Below are 7,355 nucleotides of genomic sequence, written 5' to 3'. Positions count from 1 at the left end.
CCATGCACTCAATAGATATGTGCCCAGTAGAACAGTTGATAATGGTATACAGTTCTTGGACAAAGGCACAGGTCACACAAGTCTATGAGAAGGGTAATAGAAGTGAGCCACAAACCTATAGTCTAATATCCTTGACATCAATTTGTTCTAAAACCTTAGAAAAAATTCTGAGCTCAAACATAATGAGTGTCTTGAATAGAATGACCTCAATGCCAACCAGCATGGATTTCAAAGACATTGATCATGTGAAACCAAACTCGCAATTTTCTCGCAACATAATGAAAGCTTTGGATCAATGCAACCAGGTAGATGCAGTCCTCTCTTGATTTCTGAAAAGCATTTGGCACAGTACAGCACCTACACTTATTGTCAAAATTACGATCATATGGAGTATCAAGTGAAATTTGTGACTGGATTAAGGACTTTTTGGTATGAAGGACACAGCTAGGATGGAGAGTCATCATCAGATGTAGAAGTAACTTCGGGTATGCCCCACGGAAGTGTGCTGGACCGTTGCTGTACATGTTGTATATTAATGACAGCATATACAATATTATTAGTAAAATCAAGGTTTTTGCAGATGGTGCTGTTATCTGTAATGGAGTAATATCTGAGATAAGCTGCATAATATTTAGTCAGATCTTGATAGGATTTCAGTGTGGTGCAGAGATTGGCAACTTGCTCTAAATGTTCAGAAATGTAAAATTTTGTGCTTCACAAAACAAAAAAAATTAGTTCCTATGACTACAATATCAATGAGACACTGTTGGAGTCGACCAACTCATACAAATACCTGGGTGTAACACTTTGCAGGGGTCGGAAATGGAATGACCACATAGGTCCAGTCATGGGTAAAGGAGGTGGTAAACTTCCATTTATTTGTAGATTGCTGGGGAAGTGCTATTAGCCTACAAAAGAGATTGCGTACAAATCACTCATGTGACTCGTCCTAGAATACTGCTCAAATGTGTGGGACCCATACCAGACAGAACTGCCAGGAGATATTGAACGTATACAGAGAAGGGCAGCACAAATGGTCACAGGTTTGTTTAATACATGGGGTAGTATCACAGAAATACTGAAGGAACTGAACTGGAAGCCTCTTGCGAAAGATAATGTAATCTATCCCGAGAAAGTCTATTAACAAAGTTTCAAGAACAAGCTTTAAATGATTACTCTAGGGATGGGATATTTTACAACCCCCTATATATTGCTCAAGTAGGAATCGTGAGGACAAAATTAGAATAATTACTACACACACCAAGGCATTCGGACAGTCACTCTTCCCATGCTCCACATGTAAATGGAACATGAAGAAACCCTAACAACTGGTACAATGGGACATACCATCTGCCAAGCACCACACAGTGGTTTGCAAAGTATGGACATAGATGCAGATATACTAAAAGTCCAAATATGGTATTTTGAATATATGAATGCATGCCTAAGATGTATACAAATTTTTATCGTTTACATGTAGGAACTGGAGAAATTCCAAATCAAACTTATTCTTTTAAAATAATGTATCTTAGAAACAATTAAGAGACATGTAATATAGATTCTTTGGTCTGTCAGTTACATGCTTACACTGTATGACATTTATGTCAGATGCGATCACAGCCTAAGATCTGACAACAATAACATACACAGTAGCCTGTGAACCATGAGGTAGGACAGATTTCAGATCCTATCATATTAACATAGGCATGGTTGTAATTGAGTTCTAGGTTGTTTGGTTTCTAGATACACATCAGGTTAAAAATACTAAAGAATTTATAACTGACACATATCTCATTGATACAGAGATAAATAATGTAAGTAGACTTACATATCTGATTTATGTACACAGTTTTCACATTGTAGAAATTTATTTACATACAGTTGTTTGTCTCTCTGCATCTGATGCCACTGACAATGGATACACCCAAATACCAGTATGGCTACTAAATGTTTAAATTGCAGCTTTTTGTGTTTAGATAATGTCATTTAACAAACAGAAAACAGTAATGTTACATCAGCTACTTGGTTTACATAGTGACTTTGGTTGGCGCCATTACATACCCTTCCTCTCCAGTAGTAAACACGGGGGAGAAAAATGTAGGTGGTGTTTGGAGGAGCAGCCACTGAAAGCAGTGGTGTATCAATGCCCATGGGCACTACTGCAGAAGGGCAGGGCAGGATGAGGTTTGATGTAATTTGCTGAATCGCTCTAGGACTGGAGAGGTCTGTTGGGGATGGAGAAACAGGTGACTGCTGACCACGACGGTGGAGGCAAAGTTTTTTTCTGTGGCACCACCAAAATACATGGGTGGAGGCCATGGGCTACAATACGAAACCATAGTATGGAGATTACCCCACAGATCCAAGTTGGGAGGCATCTGAGGTCTTGGGTCACACTGGGTCATTGGCTTCAGAAGGGAGACTTATTGGCAATGACGTGCTGGCATTGGTGCAGCATGTTAGAGCACTTGCCCCCGAAAGGCAAAGGTCCTGAGTTCGAGTCTTGGTCAGGCACACAGTTTTAATCTGCAAGGAAGTTTCATATCAGCGCACACTCTGCTGCAGAGTGAAAATCTCATTCTGGAAACATCCCCCAGACTGTGGCTAGGCCATGTCTCCGCAGTATCCTTTCTTTCAGGAGTGCTAGTTCTGCAAGGTTTGCAGGAGAGCTTCTGTAAAGTTTGGAAGGTAGGAGACGAGATACTGGCAGAAGTAAAGCTGTGAGGACCGGGCGCGAGTCATGCTTCGGTAGCTCAGATGATAGAGCACTTGCCCGCGAAAGGCAAAGGTCCCGAGTTCGAGTCTCGGTCGGGCACACAGTTTTAATCTGCCAGGAAGTTTCATATCAGCGCACACTCCGCTGCAGAGTAAAAATCTCATTCTGGTTAATACACAAGTGTTTGCACGGATATTGTCCTTATGCTTCTGAAGTGTACACAATTTGTTCATGTCAACAAATTCCTTAAGGTATGCTTACAAGTAGTAATCACAGGATGTAAGGATAGGGGAACATGGCCACCAATAACATGCGAATTTATTGAAATTCTCCGCTCACTGAACAGTTGCCTCTGAGGTATCACAGTGGCTCTGGGAGTATGGGAGGTTGCCCCACCCCGCTGAAACCACATTTTGGGATGATTTTCTACTGCAGGATATAAAAAATTATCAGTCATATCCTAGGCTCTCACTAGTAATTGACAAATTGTCACCGTTATCAGTTTCAAAGAAATAAAGCTCAATATCTTCCTGCGAGGTCACCCCACACCAAACTGTGCATTTGATAGCGTGCACCTGGGGCTCATGGTTTATCCTTAAATTTGTCATTCACAGAAACGACAGTTCTGTTTATTGACGTAATCATTCAGATGGAAATGAGTCTCATCTGACATGATAACTTGGAGGACAAATTCATTGTTTTCTCTGGCTAATTCTTGGATGTGAATTACAAAATTTCGGCACACTTCATGGCCATGGGTCTCAGTACCTGCACTAACTGTATTTTGTATAGATACATGTTTAAATCATGTTTTAAAATTCTCCTTAAGCATGTTCAGGTTCCCTAATTCCCTGGAACATCTTCATGTTGATGTTTCCCATTCTTCTTCGACACTGGCCCTAACTCCTACAATGTTCTCTTTGCTGCGAGATGAACATGGTCTACCAGTAAGCGGAAGGTTCATCACAGACCCTTTTTCCTCTAAGTGTGCCATTAGTTTCCAAATCCTCATTGCTGAGGTCCATGTCTGACTAAGAAATGGTTATGATAAGCTCTTTGCATCAGAGTAATAGACCTGTTACTTTGAAAATAAATTCCACTATTTTCAGTCATTCTTTGTTGGTGTAATTCACCATGCAGTCTCCAAAGCATCAGTTATGATATGCACCTGTAACAAAAGAAACAGCCATAGCAAACAGGATATATATGTGTTAAATCCTCCTCTGCCTTCTGGTCCATTCTTTATTTACATGTGTGTGCAGATAATATGAAAAAAAATTAGACTACAGACTTAAAAAATTGTACAGTAAAGAATATTGTAACATTAAAATGATATTTTTATGAATAAACAGCTCTATTCACTTGACAGGAATAGTAACAAGTTTTATCCAGTGCAAGTTATCAGCTAAACTTTCATGAATTGTTCCAATGAGTAAAATCATCTCCATATCACTAACTCAGTTAACAAAATGTGTAGTAACTTATTGCCTTTTAATTTGTTATAAGTCTTCAATCCCATAAATTGTAGAATCTGACAATTTAGCTCAAGTCAGTGGGTAGGAAGCATAACAGTTTCTTTGTTTATCGTGTTCTGTACAAGGACAAAATAATTTTCCTTAAACAACAATGTAAGGAAAAGACAGATTACTACTTATTGTAAAGATAATACTTTAAGCTGCAGACATGCACAACTAAAAGAAACTTACGCTTTAGCCTTCTGCCACAGCCTTCATCAAAGAAAGAAAGAGAAACACACATACATTCATTCACACAAGCAAGCAAACCTCACGCACACGACCTTCATCTCCGGCAGCTCAGCCTACAATACTCACAGAGTTGACAGTTACGTGTGTGTGAAGTGTGCTTGTGTGTTTCTTTTTCTTTTTCTGATGAAACCTGTGGCCAAAAGCTAATGTGTATGTGTCTCAATTGTGACTGTCTCCAATGTAACATGTCATCTTTACAATAAGTAGTAACCTGTTTTACCTTACATTGTTGAGATTGCACCCTGGAGTTTCCACTGTTTGATTGTTCCTTAAATGATTACTTCCTGGAGGACAAAGAATTTAGTAATTTGATTAATGCACTGCTGGCCATTACAACTGCATCACTGTGAAGACTGAATGCAACAAACATCAAATTGACATGAAATGTACTACATGCTTGGCTTTGTAAATGATTAGTGTTCCAGTTCAATTGCACAAAGTACGCAGGAGTAAACCAACTTCATTCTGTATTTTAGGAAAGGTCATATGGCATGTTTTGTCATTCTGAAATTGCACTTTGATTTTGGCTGTTTGCGTGAACATCATATTATGTCTTGTGTAAGAGGGGAAATACCTAAAACACATGTCAGGATTTGGTCTACTGCAATTTTGCTTTGTCATTCTGAGACATTGCTGCTCACATTGATTGTGATGCCATGATTGTTACACAAATATGGAATTGATGGATTCAGGAGAGCCACATCAGGTGAGCTGTTATCAGTGTAATGGAGAATCTCATGTGCACCACATGGTGAGCAGCTGAGTACCCATGAAGAGAGAGATATCATGTGCTCAAACATGCAACATTGTATAGATGCATCATATGCCTTAGGTGAGGAAATGCACTCATTTGCAGTGAGACAAGTGTCTGCATGACATCTGAGTTACCACAAGCTGAGAGTTCTGGGGCCAATGTTGTGGCTCACCTCAACTCAGCAGCAGAGAGAGGTGTGTGAACAGTGGGTGGTGCGTGTGAACCCACTGGACACAGGAGTGGCAACAACATAGTCTTTTCAGATGAATCCCAGTTCTTCATACAGCATCACAATGGACATATCCGTGTGCAGAGAGTCTGAAGAGAATGAACAGATTGCATTTTGTCATTGTCAGATGGGCCCAGAACCCAGTGTTATGGTATTGGGTACACCAGTCACCTCTTGTTCTCATATCTGGTAAACTGGACATCAGCCATTATGTTACTGATACTGTAAGTCAGGTGGCTTCACCATACTTTTGAGGTTTCTGTGACATCATCTTTCTACAAGATATTGCAAGGCCATATGTTGCCTGTACTGTTCCCACCCTGATACAGGGAATTCCCTTGATCCAGCACATTCAGATCTCTCACCCAATGATAATCCAGTATCATCAGCATCTCTGCCAACCTCAAGTGCCACTCAGCTATGCAAAAGATGGAATTTTAACAATTCTTGCAAAGACTTAGGGAGATTAGTGCAGAAAACTGCAGTGATGATCATTACATCGAAGTAGCACAATGCTATTAAGGATTATTAATATTCAGACATGTATATGTGAATCAGCATTCAAGACCATTTTGTTGCTGTCAAGAACATTGCCCTCATTGTATATAACTCTAAACCATAGGAGAACTATAGCATTCAAAGTTATGTAAAACTCAATTATTACTTGAACATAATGCAAACAAACTTATCATTGTGTTACCTTTTTCAAGATGTCTATTTCTGTTTACTAGCTATCTCACTATGGATACAACAGAAAACATCTGGTCATGGGTTGCTGAGAGATTAGCATGCCGCCCTTTGCCAGCCACTACAACTGGTGAACTCTGGTATACAGTTGATGCAGAATGGAAAGACTTACCTGTAATCTGTAACCCAAGCTCAGCCAAGTCAGAGCTGTTGTGGCAGTCAGAGGTGGAAACTGTTGGCTAAATTGACACACCCTGTAAAACCCTAATAACTTACAAATTTAATTGTGTATTATTCTTTTATACTGTGTATGTACAATAAATAAAATTTTGTTATTTGCAGTCTTTCTTGATGTTGTTGTTTTAATGGACAACAACATGTACAGGGATGACTGTCCCATGAACCATGCACTTGCCATTGTGGGTGGCCTGCATGACTTAAGGATGCAGATAGCTGTATCATAGGCACAACCACATTCAAGATATATCTGTGGAGAGACAAGACTAATTCATAGCGTCAAAATAAAGGCAGCAGGTTTTTCAGGAACTGCAGCAGGAACAATCTGATTGATGTGTCCTTGTAACATTAACAAATAAGTCTTACAAGTTGGCGCTGCAAACAGCTGAAAGCAACAGGACCTGCAGATCTGTTATACAGTTTAATTGATGATGGCATCATTCTAAACATAAAACTGTTCCCTGTGTGGATCTCTGGGCGACAGCTACTCAGGAGAAACTTGTTGTTAGGAAAAAAATATCTGGGTGTTCTACCGATTGCAGCATGGATTGTTTGATATTGTATTTGGGTTATCATAGCCAAGATGGATACTACATCAATGGCCACAACAGTAGTCATAGTTTCTATGCCTATGATGAGTTAGAATACTTATATGAAGAGATAAAAAAATTATTCAAAACATTCATTATTAGTCGTTTTACAAATTGCTTAGTGTAGTGACCTCATTTCCTCATTCATTCTTACGTAGTTGAAACTTCAGACAGATGTCTCCATCCACAGCAATCTTCGGCCTTTCTTAACATGACGTGAAGCAGCAGGCTGATAATCTTCTTCGCTTGATCCAACCATCTGTTTGCTGCTCTTCCACGTGGTCTTCTGCCCTCAATTTTTCCCTGCACGATGATCTTCTCTAAATTATCCCCTTTACTTCTCAAGATGTGCCCAAGGAACTGAAGGTACTTTTGG

The sequence above is a fragment of the Schistocerca gregaria genome, chromosome 2 (assembly GCF_023897955.1).
Source record: "Schistocerca gregaria isolate iqSchGreg1 chromosome 2, iqSchGreg1.2, whole genome shotgun sequence".
Classification (NCBI taxonomy): Eukaryota; Metazoa; Arthropoda; class Insecta; order Orthoptera; family Acrididae; genus Schistocerca; species Schistocerca gregaria.
Note: the sequence above shows the minus strand (reverse complement) of the source record.